The following is an 11,814-nucleotide window of genomic DNA, read 5'->3' on the forward strand; positions in this document are numbered from 1 at the left end:
TCTCCGCCCAACCCCGGGGCGCTGTGGCGGTTGTGCGGGCATCCTCGGCACCTCGTGGCTGACAAGGAGAGGCAGGGCTAGCGCCCTAAGGCTTTTAAAAGAAGTTTCTCGTTCCCCAGCAAGAGCCCTGACGCCAAAACCGGCTGAGAAAATTCCTTTCTTCCCTCTCCTCACAGCGCACACTTTGTTACACACAGAAGGGGCTCAACGAAGTCCAGAATGACCGACGAACACTATTTATTATTTTATTTTTTAAAGAATTGTTTATTTAGTTTTATCATTCTTCTTCTTCAGTTGGCTATAGGCACATGTTCTCACCAGACACAGAAGAGAGACAGAAGAAGTGAGAAAGGAAGGTCCAGGACTTGAACTGTGGCAGCCATGGCCATGTGGGAGACCAGGGCTTTAACCCCCACCCCACCTGCTGGCCCAATGAACGCTACTTAAAACCTTTCCCAATTCTCCTAGAACATATCTGAGAGTAGATGTGAACCATTCAACTGATAAATTTTCCCACTCACTGTTAACACTGTTTTTCATCACTCTGAAGATTTATTGATTTAACTTATGTATCAGGACCAAGCTGTCAAACTGTGTCTAGCTTATACCACCGACTATCAAATTGTGGCATACCACTGGGTGTAAGAAACAGCCTAAGTTCAGGATCGTTTAACCATGAGGAAAGGGTGTCTTAAAATCAATGAAATACGGTGAAAAGCAGAAAAGTAGTAAGTGCATGTAGTCCAAATTCTGACAGTTCAAGGATATAAACGAAAAGTAAAGTATTTGGCCTTCACGTGGTGGCGACTAATGGCCACTACTACATTACTGTCCATCATTCAAGAAATTGTATCTGCATACAAATGTGTATGCGTATGTGTGGTGTCTTAAAATCAGAAGGAGATGATTCTGGGACTGCACTTAAACTTTATCTGTTAATATTTCACTGGTGCAAAAAATTATTAAGCTGATTAGTTTCTTTCATGAGAGAAACAGAATGGGCGCCCCAGCCTCCCAGCCAGCCAGGGTCCCAGACACAGGAGCGCCTGGCACGTTCAGGTCCACCTGCTCCTGAACCTGGGCCTCCTATGTGGCTTCAGTATCTTGCCATGGCATCCTACTGCCTGCCCCATCATGCCTGGACCACTGGTGAAAAATGTTTTTAATCTTTTCTGTAAAGCTCAAAAGGGTGCTTTTAGAATAGAATGTACCTTGAATGACAAAAAGAGGGCTATTGGAATAATAAAATGCTTAAATTCTTTGTGCATATTAGCTAGGTCAAAATATCCTTCAGATGGTGAACCAAAAACAAAGGGGGGGGGGTCAGTAGATGGTGTAATGGTTATGTTGCTGGCCTCCCACATGGCCAACTGTGGTTTGAGTTCCAGACCTGGTGGCTTGAAACTCATACAGGGTGTGTGTACTTGTGTGCCCAAAATCCCAAGAGGAGAATGGATTAGAATTGCAATGTGGCCATCCTCTCTACCCCAGGGGGTGATTTTTTTGCTTTCTGTCTCTGTTTCTCCTGTAGAGCTCACATGCCCTATAGCAAAAATCTCTTTTTTTTTTTTTGAGAGGTTTTTTGCTATAGGGCGCGTGCGCTTGCCAGATAGACAGAGAGAGACATAGAGATAGAAAGCGAGAAATCACCCCCCAGGGGGGATGGTCACGCCGCAATCCCTTCTCCTCCATTCTCCTCTTGGGATCTTGGGCACACATGCACACGCGCCCGGCGTGAGTTTTAAGCCACCGGGTCCAGGACGCGAACATGGTCGACTATGTGGGAATCCAGCGCAATAGCGCTAACTGCTGGTTCCCGCAAAAATCTCTCTTAAGAAAAAAACCATTAAGTGAATAAGGGTAGAATGGAACAGAATAAGTTTTTTTGTTTTTTCCTTCAGTGCCGTATTTCTAAAGATTGTCCATTACTAACAAAGCTGTCACCAGAAGTTGGATTGCTTTCAAACGCAGTGGTTTTAACTTTTAGTATGCACAAGTGCAGATTCCTGGCCACATCCCAGATCTATGGAATTAGATTCTATACTTTCGAGAAGCCTCCCCAAGTCATGGTAATGTCTGAGTGTTCCCAAAGTTTTCCCCAAGATTATTCTAAGACAGTGGTTCTCAGACTTCACCGCAGATCAGAATCACCTAGAGAACTCGTCGAACCGTAGTGCTGGGCTCCGTCTCCAGAGACTGATTCGGTGCTGGGCTCATCTCCAGACACTGTTCCAGCGGCACCTTTTTTGTCATTAGAGGTACTTTTACTCTGGCATGATCCAAGGATGTGCATTTCTAGCAAGTTCTTAGGAAAAGCTGCTTTATCTGGGGAAAACACACTATTCAAAAAGCACAGCTTTAAAGGAACAGCAGGTGAGGTGACGGTTAAGGCAATGGTTGACAATAGTTTGAGTCCTGGACCCAGCAGCTTGAAAATAATGCCGGGCATATATGAGTGTTTGCCTAAAATCTGTAGAGGAGAATGGAAAAGGGATTGGCATGTGGCCATCCCCGCCCCCCCCCTCTGTGGTTTCTTTCACAAAAACCCCCACAGCTTTCAGAGCATTGGAAGAACTGAACAGGATTCCGTATAGTTTGTAACTTTCCTGAAATTTCACAGTATTTCAAGTATAGAGTACCTAATAAGACAGTTGTGGGCCTACAATTCAAAATCAAGGTATATGTGTTGATGTGTATATATAACGTATATATAAACATATAATATATGTTTAAGCCTTCTTTATACCTTTTTCTGATTTCATTCTTATTCCTGCCTAGAAGAGTAACTTTCTCATCCGTAATTTTCCAGTACATTTGCATATTAATTTTTCTTTAATGAGATGCAGAGAGATAAAGAGAAACAGAGAAATTCAAAGATAGGTATTTTTGACAGCATCCTGCAGTGTGGTTATCCTCCCGCTCCCCTTAGCTAGGATGACAGGTCCCAGACTGGGTAAATTCAGGTTGGCCCAGGAACCAATGTGACTTCCGGCCTCCAAGTGGTGGCACTTACCTGTGCACCTCTGCAGCAGCACCTGTTTGCAAATGCTAGGCTGGGGAATATGAGGTCTGTGTTTCTCCCCAGCAACGAGCAGGACCAGGAAACAAGCTCTAAGAGAAAGATAATTCCACACCCCCACACAGAACTGGCCAGTGACAAGGGAGGAAAGCAGGCCCCCAGCCTTCTCAGGGTTCCCTTTTATCTTGATTTAGATCCTTTGTTCATTCAGAAAAATGTAGCCCAAAGACTCCTCTGGTTTGCTACTTTTTATCTTTGTTATCTCATTTTTTTGTTTGTTTGTTTCTTTCTAGTCTCTAGACCATAGGTAGTTATTTTGAGCCAATGAATGCTACAAAGTAAGCTATTCTATGCCCTCCTTAACCCTTGTGCTCCTGGTATCCTAACCAAGACTTAACACAAAGAATATTTTGTATTACTTTGTATGTTTTAAATCTTTACACAAGAGACATATTTGCAACATTTATAACATACTCTAAGAATACTTCTGCAATTTACTTTTAAAAGATTTACTTGTTTGGTAGGCGAATATCTAATTTATTTTTTTAAGAATGTGTCCATATTTTAAACATTCGCCAGAGGGTGTATGCTCACTAGAGAAAGAAAGAAAAAGAAAGGGAGAACGCAAGCACCCCTCAATGCCGTGTCACCATGTGACATGTGTCACCAAGTCCTTTTTCCTCCATTTCTCTATGTCCTGCTGGGATTTGGGGCACGCATGCACATGCACCTGGTATGTGTATCATGCTGCAGGGCCTGGGATTCAAACGCATTGTTGAGCATGTGGACTCCTGCTCTGTTAACCTCCAGGTCACAGGTCTGACCTCTTCTAAAACTCTATATGTAGTTTTGTCCCTGCTTTTACTGCTAACAGCATTTACCTTTTTTTAATGATTTTTTAAAATTTAACTTTATTTTTTAATTTGACCAGAGAGAGACAGAATGAGAGAGAGAGGGAGAGTGAGAAAGCAAGCCACCAGGTCCAGGATTTGAACCACGGTTGGCTATGTGGGAGTCCAGCACCCTTAACCACCACGCCACCTGCCGGCCCCAGCACTTATCCTTTTTTTTTTTTTTTTTTTTTTAAAGTTTACTTCTTTTATGAAAGAGGGAGAAAAGAGAAACTAGCACCCGCCAAAGGGTCCTCACATCACAATCCATTCCCAGCCTTAGTCAGACGTGCAGAGGGAGACCTTCAGATGTGAACCTGGGACCTTCTCATTTGAGTCCGGCAGCACACAGCATGGCTTCACTGCCGCACCACGGCTACGGGCCGTCCCTTTTTGGAAATGATTATTTTACAATGCTCATGTTTTTGTTTTATTGCTTTTATTATTTTATTTTTATTTTTTAGAGATTTTTGCTATAGGGTGTGTGTGCTTGACAGAGAGACAGAGAGTGAGAAATCACCCCCAGGATGGAGGGGTGGCCACGCCTCAGTCCCTTCTTTGTCACTCTCCTGTAGGGATCTTGGGCAAGTATGCACATACCTGGCGTGAGTTTCAAGCTGCTAGGTAAGGGCTCGAATGGCGGTCGGCCACTTGGGAGTTCAGTGCCTTAACCACGATGCCACCTGTCTGCTCTTAATGTCATCTCCACACAGGCTTTCCATTCATCCTTTCTTCTTTTGAGTTTACACTTTAGTCTTAGTCTCCTAACTTTTTGTTCTTTTTTTTGGGAGAGGTTTTGCTATAGGGCACGAGTGCTCGTCAGAAAGACAGAGACAGAGAGACAGAAAGCAAGAAATCACCCCCCCAGGAGGGATGGCCATGCCGCAATCCCTTCTCCTCCATTCTCCTCTCGGGATCTTGGGCACTCATGCACACGCGCCCAGTGTGAGTTTAAGCCACCGGGTCCAGGACTTGAACTATGGTCGACTACATAGGAGTCCAGCAACATAGCCATTATGGTAACTGCTGGTCCCATAGTCTCCTAACTTCTTTTCTTTCTTTCTTTTTTTTTTTTTTTTTTTGAGAGGTTTCCACTATAGGGCGCGTGCGCTCGCCAGACAGACAGAGACATAGAGACAGAAAGTGAGAAATCACCCCCCAGGGGGGATGGTCACGCCGCAATCCCTTCTCCTCCCTTCTCCTCTTGGGATCTTGGGCACGCACGCACACGCGCCCGGCGTGAGTTCTAAGCCACCGGGTCCAGGACGCGAACCATGGTTGACTACGTGGGAGTCCAACGACATAGCCATTACGCTAACTGCTGGTTCCGGCTAACTTCTTGAATTGATTGTTATTTTCTCCTCTTCCTCCTCAAAGGAACACATCGGCTACATTTTGTAAGTTTGATACCTACATCTTCGCAATTTAGGGCTAAATATTTTGTCGACTTCATCGAGTCTTCGATCTGTAAATTGGAAGTTTTGACTGCCTGTTTGTGATTGATTTCAAATTTTGTGTTATGGTCTCTTAGTGATATTCTGTCTTCCCTGTTTAAGCCTCAGACGTCACAAAATCCCTGTAATGTTTGTGTGCTCATTCGAGCTTCTGGAAAACACATCGCTCCATCGCCTTTCCTCGTCCCACGCCACCCCTATCAAGCCCCTTTGTCAGTCTCAGCAAATGTATGTTTCCCAGAGTAGAAAAATCTACCTGAGATGAAAACATGGGAAAATCTCCCTAACCGGAGTTTGATAAACATATTTCCCCAAAACAAAATCTCAGTTTTGCTGCATCACTCATATTGGAACCACTCGGTATAATAGGGCTGTCGAGAAAGTCATGATGCAGTTTTGCATTGAAAAACATGGCCGAATACGTCATGACTTTCCCAACAGCCTAATGGTTCCTGGTTCTCACTGTCTGTTTAACTTGCCTGGCACCAATAGTATGAGTCAACAGCCACGCTCCCACAATGTGTGTGGTATTAGCGGTGTTTAAACAAAGGCGGTGCCAAATGATGCCACTGTAAATTCCAAGATGTTATGAAGGCAGTTTCTCTGAAACCACCAAATGATCCACCTGCTCCAGGTGTCATGGTCACCAAAGATGGAAGTAGAGTGTATTCTGAGAACCTGCCTAGTAATTTCCTTTCGGAAGCTAATTGTGGTAACACCACAACCTATACGAGATGAAATCAAGTTGCATTCCAAGTATGAAACACTCCAGATTCTGGGGCTGGCCTGTAGCCCAGTGGTTAAAGGCGCAGGATGCCACATGGTTGACCATGCTGTAGGGACCCTGACCTTGGCGGCCTGAAGAAAAAGAGCAAGGACTCTGGGTTCTGTGTAGATATTTTCTCATTTTTTTTCTGGTAAGATTTATTTAATATTATTATTTGCTACAGAGCACATGTGCTCAAGAGAGAGAGGAGAGAGAGAGCCACCAGGTCCAGAACTGGAAACATCGTCAGCCATGTGGGAGTCCAGCACCTCAACCACACCACTTGTTGCCCCCTCTGCCCCAAATCTGCCTTTTCTAAGCAGATAGTAGGTCTGTAATAAAATCACAAGCAAATCGGCAGGAGACCTGTTTCTGTCATTTATTGTTACTAACCTATATTGGTATTTTGGATTTTTAGGTAAAGTTAATCTCTCAGAATGAACTAACTAGATTTTCACCAATTGTGTCATGGATAGAATGGTGGGTTACCTCTGTGGCTCCGGGTGCTAAGCAAAGGTGAAATGCAGTGTATGTTAAAGAGAAACTAGAAAACAACCGAATGTTCATTCCTAGTGAATAAGGGGAATGCAGACTTTTTCAGTTCTCCTTTTTGCTGATGCCCAGTGTATTTCAGCTAAGAGATTTTATACTCTCACAAAACAACAGTGAGGCTACCGGGTGAATCTGCATGAGCGTTTGTAGATTCAATCGAAGGAATGTTCATTTTAAGTTCGAGATAATACGTAAAAGCCATTCATACAGGTGCCAGCCAACAGTTAATACTGGCCTGCTGAGGGCAGTGGGGTCTGTCTCCTTTTCAGCCCATTGCCAGGGCCCACGTCCATGCCTGCCATCTACAAGGTACTGCCAGGCTCCAGACTTCCAGAGTGACCAAAACACAGATCCTGTCCTCTGGAGCTCAGAGGACTCTCTTTCTCTCCTTGTAAAGAATTATTTATGTACTTAAATTTATTTATTATTTTTAAATTTGATCCAAGAGAGTAAAGGGAAAGTGAGAAAGCAAGCCACCAGGTCCAGGACTTGAACCATGGTCAGACATGTGGAGGCCAGTGCCTTAACCACCTTGCTATCTGCCAGGCTAACCTTAAAGACTTTCTTTTAACCAGTGATCAGGTCCTGATTTTCAGTAACAGAGAAAATACAGTTTTCAAAAGCTAACTAGCTGTAAGACCGTCCAATGCTCGCCAGAATTTTTAAAAGATACACAGCTCTCGCCATTCAGAGTTCTGTGGTTTGCCTCTTGGAATGCTTGAGGAATACCTCAAAGCCCTACTTAACCTCAGAGTAATAACAATAACATCATGAATAGCACCTCTGGTGTCCAACCTCTCCCCACACCCCACACAGCATACCCATCAGAGTTCCGATCTCTCAGATCAATGAACACACCGAGGCGGTCTCCTTCTTCGCCAGCGTCCAGTATAAGGCACACGAGGCTCCCCTCTTGGTGGTCACTAGAGCACATCTTCGAGAGCAGCTAGAGCACCGCCTACATCATTTTTGCACTTTTCTTTTTTTCTTTTTCTCTTTTCTTTTCTTTTTTAAAGCGAGAAATCACCCCCCAGGGAGGATGGCCATGCCTCAATCCCTTCTTCTCCAGTCTCCTCTCAGGATCCTGGGCACACACGCACCCGTGCCCGATGTGAGTTCAAGCCTGGGTCCAGGACTCGAACTGTGGTTGACTACATGGGAGTCCAGTGACATAGCCATTACGTCAATGTCCCATTTTTTGCCTTTTTAAAGTCCCTGGTGTCAGAGTGGAGTTTAAGGAGCATGGGCTCTTACAACTTTTCAGACCAAAGTGGAAGCATGACCAATCCAGGAGAAATGACGGGAGTCAGCTTTGCTAACATAAAGCTGTCGTTCACAGCACTCAGTATTCTGAAATGTTCCCCACTGAGCAGGAAGAGCCGTAAGCCCTGGGGAGGAAGTCGGTGAGCAGTGCTGAGTGCTGGGGTTGGACGGTCCAGTCCCCCAGAGAGTGGCACGGGCCTTGGCTTCCATTAGCTCCGCAAGCCTAGGCCTGCTACACCCACGCCTCTACTGCTTCTCGTTGCTTCTTTCCTTCTCCCTGTGCCTTCCTCGGGGTTATTCGCTCTTCCTTATCTTTCGGAAAAGATCACACACACAGCAATTGGAGTATCGTCAATAGTATCCTTGCCTCGAGGCTGAGAGAGAAAATAATCCCAGCTTCCCTTGAGGGCATTGGCATGATGCAAACATCCTAATTCATACGGACAACACTCGAGCAGGCCATTCAGTGCTGGAATAACTGCAAACCACCTCCCTTCAGAGGGGCGATGAAAGTCCAGGACTTGAACCATGGTCAGACATGTGGAGGCCAGTGCCTTAACCACCTTGCTATCTGCCAGGCTAACCTTAAAGACTTTCTTTTAACCAGTGATCAGGTCCTGATTTTCAGTAACAGAGAAAATACAGTTTTCAAAAGCTAACTAGCTGTAAGACCGTCCAATGCTCGCCAGAATTTTTAAAAGATACACAGCTCTCGCCATTCAGAGTTCTGTGGTTTGCCTCTTGGAATGCTTGAGGAATACCTCAAAGCCCTACTTAACCTCAGAGTAATAACAATAACATCATGAATAGCACCTCTGGTGTCCAACCTCTCCCCACACCCCACACAGCATACCCATCAGAGTTCCGATCTCTCAGATCAATGAACACACCGAGGCGGTCTCCTTCTTCGCCAGCGTCCAGTATAAGGCACACGAGGCTCCCCTCTTGGTGGTCACTAGAGCACATCTTCGAGAGCAGCTAGAGCACCGCCTACATCATTTTTGCACTTTTCTTTTTTTCTTTTTCTCTTTTCTTTTCTTTTTTAAAGCGAGAAATCACCCCCCAGGGAGGATGGCCATGCCTCAATCCCTTCTCCTCCATTCTCCTCTCAGGATCCTGGGCACACACGCACCCGTGCCCGATGTGAGTTCAAGCCTGGGTCCAGGACTCGAACTGTGGTTGACTACATGGGAGTCCAGTGACATAGCCATTACGTCAATGTCCCATTTTTTGCCTTTTTAAAGTCCCTGGTGTCAGAGTGGAGTTTAAGGAGCATGGGCTCTTACAACTTTTCAGACCAAAGTGGAAGCATGACCAATCCAGGAGAAATGACGGGAGTCAGCTTTGCTAACATAAAGCTGTCGTTCACAGCACTCAGTATTCTGAAATGTTCCCCACTGAGCAGGAAGAGCCGTAAGCCCTGGGGAGGAAGTCGGTGAGCAGTGCTGAGTGCTGGGGTTGGACGGTCCAGTCCCCCAGAGAGTGGCACGGGCCTTGGCTTCCATTAGCTCCGCAAGCCTAGGCCTGCTACACCCACGCCTCTACTGCTTCTCGTTGCTTCTTTCCTTCTCCCTGTGCCTTCCTCGGGGTTATTCGCTCTTCCTTATCTTTCGGAAAAGATCACACACACAGCAATTGGAGTATCGTCAATAGTATCCTTGCCTCGAGGCTGAGAGAGAAAATAATCCCAGCTTCCCTTGAGGGCATTGGCATGATGCAAACATCCTAATTCATACGGACAACACTCGAGCAGGCCATTCAGTGCTGGAATAACTGCAAACCACCTCCCTTCAGAGGGGCGATGAAAACTGGCCTTCGCCTCCAAACATTGCTCCCTAATGTTGGCTCTTTCTGTACCCTTCCACTAGCCACATCTTTCCTGACGCACACACACACCCACTGCCTCCTGTAGGGGACAGAGGTTTATTCTCTAGGGGAAACTTGAGAGTGTGCCTGAGTCCTTTCACAGAGTCTATATTAAGAGTAATATGTTAAAATGTACACATACATGAACTGTTGATAGTATTGCTTCAAGATATTCACCTCCTTGTCGAAAAGATGAAACAATCACGAAAATAGTGGATTCTACATTTTTTAACTTGAATGTTCCAAGATCTGTTGATCTTACATGTAAAGATCATTTGTGCCAAGGAAGCATAAGCTAAGCAATTTTTTTTTTAGTATTTTTCCCCCAATCTTCAAGGAGAATAAAGCCTGTCAAATGAATGAATAGAAAAAACAGTGTCAGGAAGGTCCAGTCTGAATTATTAGTGTGGTGGAGATGGCTAAATTTCCATAGGAATCACTTTTTCCCTATTAATAAAATTCAAATTCCCCAATTTGAATCAGATACATGGCTGCCTAGTTAGGTACCATCCTTACTAGCTATTACCATGTGGTTAGTTCTGTCTCACGGAATGTAAACACAAGTGACCTGTGTAATTTAAATGGGCGTACCCTGGACTTTTTTCTCCCTTCCTGCTGGGTGGGAATCAGTGCTGTGTACAGAGCCAACCGGCTGGCCTAGATCCCTGCATCACCTGGTGGACTCACTCCCCTATCTTTCAACTGCTGAATTCAAGAAAAAACAAATTTGTATCTTTTTCAGCCACAAGGGTTTTGTATCTCTTCTTTATATGGCTTACACCATATATTAATCAGTACAATTATAGGTATATTATTCTTTTCTGGATAAGCCCCACCAATAATCTTTTCTTACCCACTGAATAATTTATATTTTATTTTTATTTATTAATTTACTTTAGAGATTTTTTTTTGCTATAGGGTGAGTGCACTCACCAGAGAGACAGAGCGAGTGAGAGAGACAGAAAGCAAGAAATCACCTCCCCCCCAAAGGGGATGGCCACACTGTAATCCCTTCTCCTCCAGTCTCCTCTCAGGATTTTGGGCATGCATGCATACATGCCTGGTGTGAAACTGCCAGGTTTGGGACTTGAACCCTAGTTGACTGTGTGGGAGTCCATTATGACATCTGCTGGTCCCAATTTATACTTTATTAAGACACCATAAGAGCCACGTTAATGTAATTAAGTAACATTTATTGTACATAAAACAATTTTTGAAGAATACATTTAAAAACCATCTAGATACTGATTTTATAGCATTACAAAAAATTGAGAGGCACAATTGCAGTATTCCAATAAATTGTGAAGGGCAGAGGTGAGGGCCTATTATCACTATGGGTGTTGTTCCTTAGTCACTTAAAGGCTCTGTATACGAGTCTTTACATGAGGCAGTAGTGCACTTTCATTTAGTAGGAATAAATCACATAAAATATATACTTTTATACAGAAAGTGTTACTGTATTGTCACTTTCAATTACTTATAAAAACTTCATTTTGAATTGCACAAAAAGTTCTTTTTAAAACTGATAACTCCCAGAAGACAGAGATTAGAACTGTAAATAATTCATTACAAATAATTAGGTTTCCATTTCTCCACAGATTAAAAAAAAATCTATGAAGAATTACATTATTCAAGTGGGACATTTAAAATTTTTTTTATAGGAAAATAGGTTTACACATTTGTCCCTAGTCATCTAAAGTTTCCCCTACTTTAAGACAAATCACAAGATGTCCAAAGTTTTAAATCAGAGTACCTATACCCCACAGTACAGTGTGGATGTGTTTACATTAATTCATTTCATATATCATTCTACTGTAGCATCAAACTGTCAAAAAGGCACATGGGTACGTTCTTCAGAACAGTTTTGGTCTTAAAAAAAAATCACACGTTTGTAAGCAGTGATTTCAATCGTGTTTAAAACAAAAATAATAAACGAATTCATTTCCCAGATACAGAATCCATGAGATGTCTGTAGGCACTTCACTTCCCATAGAATTTCTTGTT

This window comes from Tupaia chinensis, unplaced genomic scaffold (assembly GCF_000334495.1).
Source record: "Tupaia chinensis unplaced genomic scaffold, TupChi_1.0 Scaffold145093_1, whole genome shotgun sequence".
NCBI lineage: Eukaryota > Metazoa > Chordata > Mammalia > Scandentia > Tupaiidae > Tupaia > Tupaia belangeri.